Consider the following 16,046-nt stretch of genomic DNA (forward strand, 5'->3'; position numbering starts at 1 on the left):
GTATTATCAGGTATCAATATCCTATTTTATGTCTATGGGTATGTTATCCATATTATAATGTGCTTTCCAAATATATTTGTTGTTTGAAGGAACGAAGCAAAGGGAAAGGTACCATTTGTGTTCCTTTTATTTCTCAATTCAATCCATCAGAGTTGAGTTCACAGTGTGGATGAACTGATGAAGTCATATAGAGGCAAAACCGAATCATTGATGTGGTTATAAATGTGAGTGGGACTTGTACAACCATATTTATTCAAATGAAATCTTTACCTTCTTCTTCGCTTAGCTATCGAATTCAACAGCTCTTGGGCTGATAGGAAACATAAAGCGAGTGTATGTGCTATCTGCATAATGTTAATCATGGATGGAATTGACTTTCGAGTTTATATGTTTTATAAAATAGGTGAACGTGCTAAGATTCATTACGAGGGCTAATTCCACAGTCAAAAATCCTACTCAAAGCCCTTAAATCTGCAAATTTCCATACCTCTCCTGAGGAGGGTGGTTGGTTGGAAACTAAACCAGAAACTAAACCAGATTTTAGAAAGACCCTGCCCTCCAGGTCAGCGGTTCTCTAAGTGTGGTCCCAGAACCTGCACCAACAGCAACTAGAAACTTGCTGGAAATGCAGAAATTCTAATTATCAGGCCCCACCCCCAAAAGCCTACAGAATCAGAAGTTCTGGGGGGTGAGGTCTAGCAAATCTGAGTTCTAACAAGCTCCCCTGGTGATTCTAATACTGGAAGCCCAAGTTGCAGAACCACTGCTTCCAGTTACTCTGGGTGGTTGCTCTTTGCAAGGGAGGACTGGAGACAGGGAATGCCAGAACCTATTCTAAGCTCTTCAGGGATCCTTATTATCTATTGGTTTGCTTTGCCATTACCCTAATACGGATGGAACGTAAGGCCCATTAGACAAAACATGAACCAGACCTATTCCGCAGAACTGTGAAGTCAGTTTTTCTTGGCTTTGCCTTTGGTCATTTTTTTTTTTTTTTTAATTATTGCTTCATGAGCCACACTGGTGTCTGAACTTTTCCCTTTTCTAGTAAAAGTACAAATTCCAGCTGGAGTTCTTGACCAACATCTTTCTACTGAAGTTGCTGTCTTCCATGCTTTGCTGAGTTCCAGAGATAAGATAAATAATTTACCAAATGTAGGTTTCTGATTACGCACTCTATTAGCATTTAGAGCAGAGAGCTCCAGCCCCTGGGGAGTTTGATTCGTTCAGATGCAGCCCATCTGCTTTTGTTTTTTTTGTGGGGAGCTTTGGAGTGTGTGTGTGTGGAGGGGGGGGTTGCCTGGAAAAGCCAGGGAGCTCCCAGCATCCCACACATACTTTAGGGATGAACCGCCTAAATCTTATGGGTTTTACTGGAAATTCTGGGGAATGCTATTTTCTTATTATTGAGAAAAATACTCAGCTGCTAAGACTTTCCCCCCTCCCCCCTCCTTTTTTTCTTTATGCCGAGTAAAAACAAAACCCCACAATTCATTTTCAAATATTACACAAAATAAGATAGCTGATAGCTGAAAGGGTATTTTTAATCTTGTGCAATTTATTTATTCTAAGTTCATGCTGCATACTACAAGAATAAATTCAGGGAATTTTATTGAAGGGATTAAGTAGAGTTTCTCCTAAATCAAGTGACACCGTTTGGGGGAAAAGGAACAGCTTATTCCATCAAAGCATCATTCTTCACTCACACCATTTATAAATACAGCAGCAATATCAGTCATGATATGCAAAAAGGTCTGTGTAGTCAATCCATGGGCTCTCTCCTTTATGATAAATACATTCCATTATTATTTTATATAGGCCTTTAAAGTAAACTGAAAGAATTTGCAGAAAAAAATAACCAATTGTTTGGATGGTCCAGGGAAAATGCAGTTTCTTCTGTATTGAGAGAAACCCAAGAGGTGATGTGTTGAATTTGTAATAAACGTCCTTTTAATTCCTTCGCTTGATCAACAACTTACTTGATCCCTTTTGAAAAGAAATATTGAACTACGCGTCTGGGAGGTATAGCAGAGTCATGAGTGGGGATTTTGGTAACCACTAAGAAATAGAAATTGCATTTAGTCTTCTAGGTTAAGATTTCTGTATTTTCATGGACTTTCTTAACACAAATTCAAGACTGCACTTCCTAGGTGAGTGCCCCGTGTATAACCCTAACATGTTTACTACATGTTACTGCAGACCTGACTATTGTTTTCCAGTCTGTGATTTAGCGACAAGTTGATTGTCTCCCAATACCGAGTTGAATTGAAAGTCCCTTACTTGGAAATGAAACTTGCAAGTTGGTTTGGGGAGCTGAACAATTAGCTTGGGTACAAAAATAGTCTATTAGATCAGGGGATACCCCTGAAAGGTTGAGAAAGGTAAGGTAAGGACACAAAAGGAATTCCTTGTGCTTCACAGCTCCAGGTTTGAAGCAATTAAAGAGTGAAAGGTGTAAGATGCCACTTGCTACCTATTTTGTGCTTCTTTGGGAGATTAACCTACTTTCTTGGCTCATTTTCTTCTTCTTTCTCCATCAGTTGGTATAAAAGCTGTGGTAGCTGGCAGCCTCAGATGACTCCATCTGCATCTGTTAGCGTAGTTCCGGGCCTTTCAGGGACACACAGAGTAATTTACCTCCATTTCCTTTGCTTTTTCGCCACAGCAGGTAAAAAGGCTGCCCCGAGTTGAGACACATTCTCCCTTGTTCTAAGAATTAAATCAAGGACTGTGAGTTAATAGTCGTTGGGCGTGCATCTTCTCTTTTTCCTGTCTTCTGACAGATACAAGAGGCTAGGGCAGTAAATCTGAGAAAAGTGGCATCTAAGTAAACACACACACTCACGAGGAGACCTCGGACCCAGCCATTCGCTCTCTGCTCCAGCTTGCCGTCTGCTGCATTTTAGGTTTCATATTGCTCCTGCAACTTTTGTTTTTTTTTTTTTTTTTTTTTTTGGTTGGTTGGAGGGCTGAATGAAACACAACCTTCCCTGCAGACATCAAAGCATGTCTCCAGCATGCTAGCAAACTATCCGTCCAGCCTTTCGTCTCTCCAGCTACATTCCAATTTAACCGGGGCTGCCTTGCATGATAATCAGGCCTAATTACCGCTTTATCCCTTGATTGTTGTGCTGAGTTTTGGAACTGCAGAGTTCTTTTCTCAGTTTGGTTCTGCCTTCCCTTACTTTCCCTCCTATGATTTAGCATTCCCTCCTGAGATTTCGCCACCAAAATTAGCGAATAGGTGAGAAGGGCAGGACTGTGCCTTTGGGATATCAGTGCTCTGTCCACCTAGTAAACTTAATTCCTGTCACAGCTGGGGGAAATCCTGCATGTGTAAGATATTCTGAATACCACAGCAGCTTTAAGAGATTTATTACTAAGTTAAAGAATAAAATAAAAGCAGTGAGAAGATAGCCTCCTCCCCAGAGGTATTTTCCTAACTTCTCTTATACCACACACATACAGGCACAATCTTTTATATATGTATTTAAAAAAATGTTGAGAACTGAAGGAAAGGTATGTAAACCAGGACTTTAGGAGACTTTCTTGAATCTTTCACTTGGTAAGAGGAATGTTAATGCCTTCACTTCTCTGAGAAAGGAATCCCAGGCAAAGAATTGAAAAAATGAGAGATCATCCCATTTACTTATGTTTTACTTTCAAGTCCTTGTAAATGTATTACTGTATTAGTTTGCTATGTCTATATGTGCCAGATACAGTGTTAGACCCTCAAGGAGAATAAACATAGACTTAAAGGACTAAATGTAGATAGGAGAAGAAAACTGAGACGATAGGGAAAGTTTTGATTGGAAAGTTTTTCAAAATATAATCAGGGCCTCCCTGGTGGCACAAAGGGTTAAGCAGAGCACTGTGAAGCTATCCTCAGCCTCTGCAGCACAAGTTCGATCCCTGGCCTGCCAGGAGCAACCCACATTGCGCAGACCTCTCCTGTCTCACCCGCTGCTCCCCTCAGCAGTGTGTTTCAGTAGATCTGCCTGTTCTGCTCCCCACTCTGTCTCTGGTGAATCCTCTCACCCCCCACAACTCTGGCCGGTACCCCAGTTCTTGTATGTATAAATAAGTAAATCTTTAAAAATATATATATATATAATCAAAGACGCAGCACTATGAAGATGTCCGTAGCCATTGCAGCATGAGTTCGATCCCCAGCCAGGGAGCTGACCCACATGGCGCAGCAGACCTCTCCTGACTCACCCACTGCTCCCCTCAGCAGTGTATTTCAGTCAGTCTGCCTGTTCTGCTCCCCACTCTGTCTCTGGTGAATCCTCTCACCCTCCATACCTGTACCCAGTTCTTGCCTGTACCCAGTTCTTGTATGTATAAATAAATAAATCTTTGAAAAATATATAATCTGTCTGAAACACATAAATATAACAAAAATATAAATTGACCCTGAATTGATCATTGAAACTGGGTTTTGAGATCTGATCGCTCACTATTACTGTTTTGCTTATTTTTCATATGTTTGACATTTTCTATAATAAAAACTTAGGGAAAAAATTTAGTCAAGGACGCTAATCTGCAGGCCTACCAGGAGAAAGCTGGTTGAAATGCAGATTTGCTAACTCCACCCCAGTTCTACTCTGGGCCTTTCTTGATGGGGGTCAAGAATCTGCATTTTAAATAAGCTCCTCTTACAAATTGAATGCCTCTAGAACTTGAGTTCCTCGGTAGGGGAGACAGGGAGTGCCAGGACTGGAGACGTAAGAAAGACGGAAAGCTATTTCTCAAAGAAGAAAAACTTCCTTGGAAACCACTTAATGAGATCAGACAATTTCAGAATTAGAAAGGATTGTGGAGCTCCTGAGTCCAGGCCAGAGTATCTCAAATTATAGTGTGCATAGGAATCACCCGGGAATCCCGTGCAAATGCAGTTGGCTGGGATAGGGTCTGAAATTCTGCATTTCTCGCCAACTCCCAGGCGACGCCTTGCTGACCACCTAGGAATCACACTTTAATTGGCCAGGATCAGGTTAATTTTAGTATTTCACACATAAGGAAACTGACCCAGGCTTGCTGCCTGGATCCCCTCACTTTGTGCTATTGTCATGTAAGGATGCTGAATTTCTGGAGCAGCCTGTTACCAGCTGGATAACAGGAGCAGGCTGCACTTACAGGAGGGTTTCAAATGTGGGCCAGTCCTAGAGCTGAGTGACAGTACAGATTTCTCCTCAGCACCAGAGGGCTGATCTGAGGAGCTGCCATGTGGCTGTTCTGCCAACGTCTGTTATTTCTAATCATGATTACTGCATCTTCCAGGTGTTGAATTCTTCTTGGAATTCCATGAGACTTCTTGGGCAATAATCAGGCTTCCTGAATGCCTGACCCAATGTACTCACAAGTATCCAGACTTTAGCACATTTTTTGTCCTATACTAGTGCATTCAGCAAATTAGCTGACTTAGCCAGAGTTGTAAAGACAGAACAGGTTAATCATCTATTAGATGTACTCCTTAAAATCAAGACTAGAGAGCACTCCCTGATATAGGAAATCTTATTTAAGCAGTAATTAGTAAATTCAGGGAAATGAAAATCCCTGAACTGGCACAGATTCAAAATCTTTCACACCCTCCCTGAGAATGGATAAGATAGTTAACTGCTGTTAGTGAAAGAGGCTGTTTGGGGGATACTTTCCATCCTTTGGGGCAAGAGAAACAGTTTCTGAACTTCTTTTCCCTGACATGGACACAACTGAGGACTGTGTGAGTAAGGCCTGAACAGGGGGCCAGTTTTATAACCAGGAATATTCAGGTAGTGAAGACATTCTAAACAAAACTGTCACCACAGACACACACACCCACTGCCTATTCCCTGCAATATCAAGAAATCAACTTTTTCTCTGGCCTCAAGAAACAACTTCTGCTGGAAAGAAATGTCTCTAGGTTAGAACAGTCTGTGATCTTTGGGAAAAAGACGTGCTTGTGTCTCCTTGAAACATCACATATCACGTTGACGTCTCCCCGCAACCCCCCTCCAATGACACATTTCCCCTGAGCCCGCTTATATATAAGTGCCAAAGAGAGCACAGAAGAATGACAGGCCCAATCTCCTAGCTGTTGTAGCCCCTGAGTGGCGTCTGAAAGCCTTTCTCGGCATCAAAATCCAGAGAAAAATGGGTTTTGCTTCTGGACATGTGGACCGAGGCTTTTGTGCCTGCAGGACTGAGGCTGTGGAAGGAGTGAACGCCGCTGGAGGCGGGTGGGGAGGGGAGCAGGGCCTCCCTGCAGCCTCGGGCCGTTAGTAATCTGCTTTGTGAATGGAGTTTGAGGGGGAGGGGGCTGCACATACTTGGAATTCCTTTATCTGGGTGGGCTCCCTCTCTGCAGACTTTCAGGATGTGGGAAATGGAAGATGAAAGAAGCGGCGTTTCCAGCCTATCAGGTTACAGTGTGTAAAATGGAGGGGCGAGCAGGGGGGCCTGCAGAGAGGCCGAGGGAAGCCCAGTTTGGGAACAGGCCGGGGGGAGTGAGGAAGCCAGAGTGAGGGGCGTGCGGGTCACGTTTCGCATCGCATCAGCGCTGTGGAATTTCCTCTTTTGGGGGGTGGAGGGAGGCTGTGAAGATGAAGTTGGTTTAAGGTTAGTCGGCGATGAATAATAACCCGAAGGCGACTGATGGAGGGTGTTACTAAGTGACTGGTGTTTACAAGCAGAAATTTTGCGGTGGGAGCCGGGCCATCTCCAGTCTGGGTTGTTAACCAAATTCTGTGACCCGAGCGCCGAGTCCATGTATGGATTTTATTTGTGTCTGACCCCTGTGGTATGCAGAGCCCTGAACTGCGGGCTGAAAGCGGAGCGAAAGGAATGGGGAGGTAATTAGAAAAGGCGGGAGAGCCGCCTACGTGGGTGAGGGATCCGGGGCCCCGCGGGCACAATCCGAGAGCTCTGCTTTGTGTCTCGGGCATCCCCAGGGTGACCTGACAGGGTCTGTTTCTGTTCCAGTGAAGCCACGTGCTCCACACCACTCCGCTGTCGCCCACCCCGGCTCTCTGAGCACGTTTAATTTTTTAATTCTGCACAAGCGAGTGGCCTACCTTGTCTGTTAGGAGACAGAGCACCCACCTCTGGAAACCTCACCCCATGTGTAAGCCACGGTTGTGAACCTGTGGGAGGTACAACAGGTACGTCCACCTTTTAAGGGAAGAATAAAAAATAGTGGAAGACCCTGGGGTCAAGTCTGGGTCTAAAAAGAATACTCGCTCTTGGGGCCTCCCTGGTGGTGCACGGGGTGAAGACACAACCTGTGAATGAAACTGTCCACAGACACTGCAGCACAAGTTCGGTCCCCCGCCAGGGAGGTGACCCACACGGTGCAGCAGACCTCTCCTAACTGGCCTGCTGCTCCCTTTAGCAGTGTATTTCAGTCAGTCTGCCTGTTCTGCTCCCCACTCTGTCTCTGGTGAATCCTCTCACCCCCTGCACCTCTGGCTTGTACCCCGGTTCTTGTATGCATAAATAAATAAATCTTAAAAAAAAAAAAAAAAGAATACTCGCTTTTGCAGAGACAGGAATGAAGGATCCAGTGGGAACATGGCCACACGCAGTGGGGAAGTGCTTAGAGGAAAGGCCTATTTATTAAATCCTGATACCAACCATAATCAGGCAATGCATTTTTCTAATATTATGATCGGTAGAGAGTTATTAGATGGCATATAAATCATCACATACTACAGACGACAAAAATATTGCTTGTTTTCAAAAAATTAGAATAGAATAAAATACACTTGTCACAAAACATACCAAGCTTCATTTAATCTTTTTTGCTCCTGTTTCAGAAAGCTGTTTAGGATTTTTGCAGTCTATCAGGGTCATCATTTTCAAACATCCATTAGTGCCATCTTGTAGTCGCGTGAGAGGTTCAGTTAATAAAGATTTCTGGTTGATAGATTGCTAGAGCAAACAGACTTTTGCACTCTCTTCTTTGAATTGCTATCGAGCTATAACAGTACCCTGGTCCATTTTTTATCATTTTACAAAGCTCACACAGTCTCCCTCTCCTTTCCAAACACCTTCCTCCAATAGTTTTGAGAAAAATATATTTAATATTTCCTCTTCTTTATGTTGTGTCCACTCGGTTGCCTTCCTCTGCCAGAATCCACTGGCTTTCCCTAATCCAGCCATTTTCCAAGTTTGATTTTTTTTTTTGGCGTTTTTTTTTTTTTTTTGCCATTTGGGATATGTACTATTATTTGAAGAGGTCCTTCGGGTTTCAGTGGTTTGCTAAGAACAGGTATGGGTGGTGACTCAAGTGATATTTCCTGTGTGCCCAAGTAAAATAAGCCAACAGCATAGTTTTCTATTCTTAGTTGAAATGATAATTAATTTTTGAAAGTCCTATGGTCAGCTCAGTCCATCCTAGCCTGCTGTTGACCTTAGTGGTAGAGGATCTGAGGACTTGAATGTTAAAATTAGAACTGACTTTGAGTGCTGGCCTTATTTACCAGCTGGGCACCTTATTTTTATTTAACTAACACTTACACAGCATTAACTATGTGCCAAGGACTGTTCTAAGCATTTTGCAAATATTTGCTTGGCTAATCCTCTGAGTAGAATTATTATTATATAACAGTGGTATGAAGTGGTATATTGCTAGCCTCACTTTACCGATGTGGAATCTGAGACATGGAGCTGTGAAGTAATTGGCCAAGCTATGAACATGAGTGTGAGCTGCCTCCACAGCGGGTCCTCTGGTAGGTGGGAGATGTAACTCTCTTTCCATATCGGCCAGGCAACCTTGGATGAGTCCCTCAGCAGTGCTGGGGGCATGCGAACCCAGAGGGCCTCAGGGGAGACAGAGCATTTACGTACACATGAAAAAAAAACAAAGCTCCATGCCAGAGGAGAGGGCTATTTTGTGGACTGCTCCTCCCACCTCCATCCCCATGGAGAGCAGCCCAGCCAGTCTCCAATACCTTCTTATAATTCAATTCACAGCCTCAGTCCTGTACCATTTCCGTTTCCTTGAACGGCATCTAGACATGATTCTGGTCCCCACCAGCTTCTGACCTCATTACTCATTCTGTTTACAGCTTGGCCTCACCCTTCAGACTGCCCTGATTTCCCAGATAGGAATTTGGCTGCCCTCATTGACTATGATTCAGATTTTCACCCCAGCCACTTGCACCAGCCCCTCCTGTGCACCCAACCCTCAGACTGACATCCTGGGACCCTCCCTTTCTTCCTGCCCTGAACCCCCTTTCATGGGTAAGGCAGGGCTCTGTGCCTGTGTCCCACTGTAGAGAGGCAGGCAGGCTTTCAGAGGAACTTGAATGAAACTTGGGGGGATAATATGGAAGGGGGCTTTTGAGGAAGATGAGGCAGTTGTGCAGGACAGGTTGGAGGAGCCAGGGGCATCTGTGAATAAGGTACAAGAGCCAGACAAAGAAGGACTAAGGCAGGCCTCCCTCGTGGTGCAAAGGGTTAAGACGCAACTTATGAAGCTGTCCGCAGCCACTGCAGCAGCAGTTCAATCCCCCACCGGCCATGGACCAACCCACATGGCACAGCAGACCTTTGGTCAATCCGCCTGTTCTGTTCCCCACTCTGTCTCTGGTGAATCCTCTCACCTCCCCGAATCTCTGGCCTGTACCCCAGCTCTTGTATGCATAAATAAATAAATCTTTAAAAAAAAAAGAAAGAAGGAAAGACTGAGGTGAGGTGACTTGTGGAAATGGAAAGGGTGAAGCTTGTATGGGAGACAGAAGAAAAACTTCACACTCTTGGTCATTGTCTGGATTTGAGGTACAGGAGGATGGAGAGTCATGTGAGGTGATTTTCCAAGGTTTCTCCTCTGATGCATCTAGGAAGCTGATGCCTCAACCCACAGTAACTAGCAGTGGTGAAAATGTGGAAGGGCCAAGTGTAGTGCCTGGGTATAGCTTTGAAAAACATTGTAGGACCTGGTATATTTATGTCGAATCTCAAGATCTGATTAAGATAGTCATGCTCCTTGGAAGGATAAAACCAGAGGTCTTGAGCACCTCTGTCTTAAGGGAGGAATGGTAGGGAGAGGCAAACCCAGGGAAAGCAGTGTCTCCTCCAGGATTTACCTCTTTGGTCACTGTGGAGGAGACTGGAGGCTTCACCCTTAACGTAGTTTTACCTATAACTTGCCTGTGTTGGGAGATGTGAACAGGGTGATGCCAGGGAGGAGGGACAGGCGGGATTGGCAGCAGCAGTGGGTGTCAGGCAACTTTTAGTCACTCACTGGCTGCAGGGGTCCTGTTTGGGGGTGCTGAGGGTGCCCAAACAAAAGACCACAGGTAGCATGGGCAGGCACAGTGAGCTAGTTTACTCTGGACAGACTCATCCTTGTCAGTCCAGGCTTGTTTTTTACATTTGAAGTAGAGACCTAGGTTGTGATCCCTTCTGATAACAAAGAAATCCACTGCTCTCATGTTACTCAGTTATTTCAGCCTTGACGTCACTTCATTTTCCATCTACTTCTCCCTGTGGTCATCCCCTTGATCCTGTCTCTGTCACCCACGTAGTTTTTTCTTTCATCTCTCTTTTTTCCCCTTGGAAACTTAGGCCAGAATTGAAAATACCTCCCCCAAAGCAAAAAAAAAAACCCTAAAACTAATTAAAAAATTTTTTGGTGTGCTCCTGTTCGACAACAGGCCAGAGGTAGGGGGTGGGGGTGGGGTGAGAAGATTCACCAGAGACAGAGTGGGGAACAGAACAGGCAGATGTACTGAAATGCACTGCTGAGGGGAGCAGCGGGTGAGTCAGGAGAGGTCTCCTGCGCCCTGTGGGTAGCTCCCTGGCCAGGGATCGAACTTGTGCTACAGTAGCTGCGGCCAGCTTCGTAGGTTGTGTCTTAACCCCTTGCGCCACCAGGGAGGCCCCTACATCCATGTTTGTTTGTTTGTTTGTTTTAATGTCTCACCTTTAATTCTGGATTATGACTTGTATGACGCCAAAGGACCGTGCTGGGCTTTGAGAAGGTGTTTTATAATGAATACACTGGGCCTTCTCTCCAGATCATAATTTGATTGATGGAGATAACAGTCCCTGCGGCCACCATTTACTTTTCCAGTGTTAGGTGCTGTGTTAATTGCTTTATATTTGTTCTCACTGAATCCTCACAGTGACCCTGCCAATTACATATGCCTCTCCCCGCTGCACAGATGAGGAAATTCAGACTCAGGGTTTCAGTAACTTGCCTAGTTGTAGTTGTGTGTGGTGGCTCCCAACTGACATTTATTGAGCACTTACAGCATACCAGGCTCTGCACCCGTGTCTCATTGAACCCTTAGGCCAACACTAGGAGGGAAGTAGTAGTATCCCATCTTCCAGGCCAGGTAGCAGTCTCAGAGGGGTTAAGTCACTTGCAGTATCACATTGCTAGGAAGCAGAGGCTGTCACCCTGCAAAGTGTAACATCTCCTCGTCTTTACTCTTTGATCAATCCATTTTATTATTAAAATACCAAAGAAGCTCCACACCATTTGGCTTTACCACTGAAGTGATCCCAGGGAGGGACAGCATCATATTTAGGTTCAGGCACACCCTGTCTGTCTAAGCAAGAGAGAGAGGTGGTGGTGAGAGAGTTGCTTGGGAAGATGAATTGATTAATGTCTGTGAAGGCAAGGGCAGAAACAATGAAATAGTATTAGGACCGCCTGTGTGAGTGCCCTGGAAACGCAAACAGCTCTCGACTTGGCTTCCCTGGCTGGCTGTCCTGGGTGGCTGGCGGGAAGCCTGCTGGAAGGGAAGCCCCATCGGAGGGAGCAGACACAGGCCCCTAGAGCGGTGGCTTCCCCCTCTCTGACCTTTCACTTGAGCTGATGAATTGGCAGCAACTGTGTGACATCAGGGAGACATTTTCTTCTTTGTGAGCTCAGAGCTTCCATTTAAAAATTCCTCAGTCACAAGACGGAGGCTGCAGAACCCCAGGCACACTTGTGGCAGCAGCAGGTGCTGCACTCTGCTCCAAGTCCTCAGAAATCTGCGTAATCCCAGGGATCCCGGCGGCCTCAGGGATGGCCATGTAAGGTTCGATTGCTGGCCTTACTTATCCCCCCTGGCTTGCCAGCTTTCAGGAGCCCTGCAGGGACAGGGGCTGGGCATACCAGGCTGGCGCCTGGAGCCATCAGCCTGCTCGGGAGGCCTCCGCTTTGTGTTCACTCTCTTCTTGTTCTTAGCCCTGGGGAAAACTAGCACTCGATTAAAATTAAATGAGCTCAAAAGTTATCCGAACATGCTTTTTCTTGATTTTTGTGTGTGAGACAGGTGGTGGTGGCCAGGGTAGGGGTGGGGGTGAGAAACCTAATGTCTACTCTTGAGAGTGATAGAAGGAACCATTATGTTAATAATGTAATGGTCAGCATGCCCCTTGTTTTACAGAAGAGGAAAATGCAGGCTCAGAGAGGTGAAGATACTTGCCCCAGGCTGCTCAGCTTCTTAGTGGCAGAAGCGAATTAGCCTTTCTTTTCTGGTCTCAGCTCCCTGTCAGATAAAATGAAGGTAGGTTGTAATGATGTCCAAGATTTCCCTCTGGATCTCAGATATAAAACCATCATTGAGTGACTCTCCCAGGTTCCCTAGGGGACCACAGTATCTGCCATAGTGAAGAAGGGCCCAAGATGAGGCAGGATCCCTGGTGAGGGAGGGCATTGTTAGGTGAGCAGATATCTTGGGGACTTTGGGAGGGATGGCTCCATCGCCCTGGATGCCCACCTCTTCACTTCACTCCTGCCCTTGCTCTTGCCCTCGGAGCCCAACATTCATCCCCGAGCAGTTATTTCCCCTTTTCTTCTCTTTCCAACCCACCGACATATGTATTTCCTCACTTGCTATTTGTTTCACTATCACTCCGGCTGATAGTCTCTATAGCTTTCTACTACCTTTTCACTGAGGAATGGTGTACTATGGACAGGGAACTAAGTACTTGGCTTTATCACATTTAGTCCTCTAACCTTGCTTTTCATCCCTCTTATGCAGATGAAGTAACCACCGGAGGCCTCAAAATTTGCGTACATGCATATTCCCATCGTGAATATGGGGTGAATACCTAAAATGACTCAAATCTTACTGGGTACCAAGCTCCAGTTCTTACTTTCCATCTCCTTCGTGAGTCACCGCTCTGCCAGCCCTGAAGCCCAGGCTGTGGCCCATTAGCTCGGTTGGGTATAACGGGCTGATAAGACTGAGGTTACTGATTTTATTTGTTTGAGGACCCAATATCTTTGTCCTTACCATGTCTCTTCCAAGATCACGTCCAAGACCCCTTACCTCCCAATGAATACTCAAGATTGGGGTTCAGCACGGGGAAGAGAACAAGGATCGTTTGTGTCTTTCATAGCTACTGGACAAAAATTCAAAATAATCAGTTTCTCTGAGTTTTCCAAGTGCTAAAGAAGATGCAAGTCCACCAACTTGTTAGTATTGAAAATCCTGTGTGGGCCTCTGGTGGTGCAAGGGGTTAAGATGAAACCTATGAAGCTATCCGCAGTCACTGCATCATGAGTTCGATCCCTAGCTGGCCAAGGAGATACCCACATGGCACAGCAGACCTCTCCCGACTCGCCCGCTGCTCCCCTCAGCAGTGTATTTCAGTGGATCCGCCTGTTCTGTTCCCCACTCTGTCTCTGGTGAATCCTCTCACCCCCTACACATCTGACCTGTACTCCAGTTCTTGTATGCATAAATAAATAAATCTTAAAAAAAAAAAAAAAGAAAATCCTGTGATGCAAAGGGATATACAGACATTGCTGCGAGTAACAGCACTATCTTATAAGTGAATTCTGTTTGGGTCCTAAAATATCTTTTGGCCACCCTGAGTCATGCTCCTGTGGCATCCCCAGCTGGTCAGCAGGTCACACAAGGTGGGGTGGAGGCAGCAGCTGAAAATGCAGTAATACTCTATTAGGTTTCCCTCTGCTTGGAATGGTGGCTCTTCTCAAACAGGTGTTGGCAATGCTGAGGGCCGGGAGGCTAGGTGGATGGGGCCCGATGTGGAGCATACAGGTATCCTCGGGGAAGAGACATTCCTTTGTTCATTCCTTTCATAGACATCCACTCAGTGCCCAGAGGGTCAGGTACAATCTGAGACTGTTTTGGACATCAGGGATTCCAAAACTACTAGTCAGGAAGTTAATATTCTAACTTTGGAGAACATTTAAACAAACCATTATTATACAATGTGAAAAATGCCATCATAGAGCTCTGGGGTTTTAGTGGGAGGAGTTACTTCTGCTGGGCCAGGGGTGAGGATGGGTCTGAGATGGTCTCTCTGGGAAGGTGTCCTTGGAGAAGAGTCTTGAGATACCAGGAGGGGAGAGTACATTCCAAACCAACAGAGGAACTGGAACAAAGGTACAAAGGCCTGAGTAAGCACAAGCTGATTAGGAAATGTGGTATCCAGCATGTTCCATAGAGAGCTGGCTTGTCTTTTTGTGCAAAGAAAACTTTTGCAGGTATTGGTCATCATCATCATCATCATCATCATCATTAAGGCTAACATTCTATGTGCCAGACAGTCTGCTAAGCACTTTACTCACATCTCCTTTATTTTTTTTTTAACACAAAAACACAAAAGGTAGGTATTAACCACTGTTTCACGGGTAAGGAAACCAAGGCTTAGAGAGAAGTTAAGATTCCAGCCCAGGTTAGCAAGCACCGATACCCTTACTTGCTGTTTTTTCCCTGTCTTTGTTGAAGCTTCTTTTCCTTGGAGGGATGGGGTGTTTTTTTTCTCCAAAGTGTGTTAGTATGTGCATGTCTAGGCCCCCTCCTGTCCAACAGGGTGCCAGAGAGGTCACCATTTGGCTTTGTCCTTGTGTGTCTCCCCAGAGTTTTCCAGCAAGCCATTGTGTGTGAACTAAACCAAACCTGAAGTTTCATTTGTTGTTGGTTTTTTCCATGAAAAAAATCAAACCCAAAGAAGAACAGAAACATACTCAGAAGAGTTTATTGTGCCAATCCCAATGCCCAACGCATTTGCCTTGAGACCCTCTTAGCAAAATTGGGGTTATTTGGGAAAGTGGCCTTTGAAATATGTGCATGTTGGTGGGGGAGGTCAAGAGGGAATGACAGATTGAAAGTTAATTAGGTTCAAACGTTGGAAAGTTTGACATGCCATCTGGAGAGTTTGAACTCCACTTTCTGTTGTTATAAAGAAGAAGGGAAGAAAAAGATGTATCTATTCTGCCAGGGCATTCTGCCGGCACACGCCTTCATATTCTGCCTTGGTGAGCGATGGTTTTGAACAGGGCACCGATGCATTCAGTTTAAGGAGATGAATCATGTTGAATGCAGGATGAATTGGGAGGGAAAAGGTTGAGAAGTGAAGATTCCAGTTTGCAAGTTATGATAAAATCTAGGGATGAAGGGTGGGGAGTTAGAAACTGAATTTTGGTGATGGTGATAACAAAAAGGGGACATCTTATAAAGATGCTAAGATGTGATAAATATATTTTCATATGTAAACTGGCTCATCCGCTTTCTAAATTGAATTTTCAGTGACTAGGTCTTTTTTTTTTTTTTTTTTTTTTTTTTTTACTGTGGCCCTCACTTGTATTATCACAGATGCTCTTGCAAATCTTTTCTTTGGGTGTGGGATGCCACTTGTTGCCTGTACCTGAATGAAACTCAGATATATCAAAGCTTGAATCAGAGTAGAAACTTAGCCCCTACTGATTTGGAGACGAATCTAAACTTGGCAAAATGCCTCCATCTTTCTTCAAGGCGCCGGCTTAAAAGTAGCTCTCTAACCACCCCCTCACCCCCCAACTAATGAACTATATCTAATAGCCTCTCTTTAGAGAGTCCTTTGAGAAAGAGATGGCGTTTGTTTTTGACCTCATTATCCATTTCAGCCTGTCCTTGATGAAAATAATCGCCCCTTAGGCAGGTACATTCCTCACATTCCTCTCTCCGCTCACTGCTAAGACGTTGTTAACCCCAGTGACCATGGGAAAATGCTGCTGTCTGCTTCAGAGAGTCTGAGGGGAGTGGGCACGAGATAACAAGAGGTGAAGAGGTCAGGGTGGAAGCCCCTTTCATCTTTTCAGGCTGTTTCCA

The sequence above is a fragment of the Talpa europaea genome (genome assembly GCF_964194135.1).
Source record: "Talpa europaea genome assembly, chromosome: 2".
Classification (NCBI taxonomy): domain Eukaryota; kingdom Metazoa; phylum Chordata; class Mammalia; order Eulipotyphla; family Talpidae; genus Talpa; species Talpa europaea.